This window comes from Lipotes vexillifer, unplaced genomic scaffold (assembly GCF_000442215.2).
Source record: "Lipotes vexillifer unplaced genomic scaffold, Lipotes_vexillifer_v1.1 scaffold535, whole genome shotgun sequence".
Classification (NCBI taxonomy): domain Eukaryota; kingdom Metazoa; phylum Chordata; class Mammalia; order Artiodactyla; family Lipotidae; genus Lipotes; species Lipotes vexillifer.
Window position 1 is genome coordinate 1329114 of NW_006792756.1, and position 1153 is coordinate 1330266.

At 40.3% G+C, this 1153-nt stretch overlaps 1 protein-coding gene across 1 annotated transcript in view; it reads right to left on the bottom strand.

The window, feature by feature from the left end:
* GPR39 (G protein-coupled receptor 39) overlaps positions 1-1153 on the bottom strand; it is a 245731-nt gene that overhangs the window by 120285 nt on the left and 124293 nt on the right. The gene's annotated exons all lie outside the window — the stretch shown is intronic.

The following is a 1153-nucleotide window of genomic DNA, read 5'->3' on the forward strand; positions in this document are numbered from 1 at the left end:
CTTAATAATTAATTTTAGTTTAAAGAACTCTATTATACTTTACCTTCTTTCTATCTTTCCTTCCTTCCTTCCCTTTTTGAGACAACGAATCGTCCCAAATTGAGGAGGTGGACTTGGAGAGCAAGTTTTATGATTTTTTCCACTTTACTTACCTCTTTGAGGGTATATGTGTATGCTTCTATGTAAGATTTTGTCTCTATAACTTTGCTTCCACCATTTGTCCCAGCGTTCTGTCTGTCCATTTTTTTTAAAAATTTTTTTCTTAATAATTAATTTTAATTTAAATAACTCTGTTATACTTTACCTTCTTTCTATCTTTCTTTCCTTCCTTCCCTCCTTTAGACAACGAATCATCCCAAATTGAGGAGGTGGACTTGGAGAGCAAGTTTTATGATTTTTTTCCCCTTTACCTCTTTTTGTGAGGGTGTATGTGTATGCTTCTATGTAAGATTTTGTCTGTATAGCTTTGCTTCCACCATTAGTCCTAAGGTTCTATCGGTCCCTTTTTTTTTTCTCTGAATTATTTTTTTAATTCAATAACTTTATTATACTTTATTTTATTTTACTGTATCTTCTTTCTTTCTGTATTTTTTCCTTCCTTCCCTCCTTCCTTCCTTCCTTCCCTCCTCCCTCCCTCCCTCCTTGCCTTCTTCCTTTCTTTTCTTCTTTCTTTCTTTCTTCCTTCCCTCCTTCCTTCCTTCCCTCCTCTCTTTCTTTCTTTCCTATTTCCTCCTACTTATACTAATTCTCTCTACTTTCTCTCCCTTTTATTCTGAGCCGAGTGGATGAAAGGCTCTTGCTGCTCCAGCCAGGAGTCAGGACTCTGCCTCTGAGGTGGGAGAGCCAACTTCAGAACACTCGTCAAGAAGAGACCTCCCAGCCCCACATAATATCAAACGGCGAAAATCTCCCAGAGATCTCCATCTCAACACCAGCACCCAGCTTCGCTCAACGACCAGCAAGCTACAGTGCTGGACAACCTATGCCAACCATATAGCAAAACAGGAACACAACCCCACCCACTAGCAGAGAGGCTGCCTAAAATCATAATAAGTCCACAGACACCCCAAAACACACCACCAGACGTGGACCTGCCCACTAGAGAGACAAGATCTAGGCTCATTCATACACCACAACACAGGCACTAGTCCCC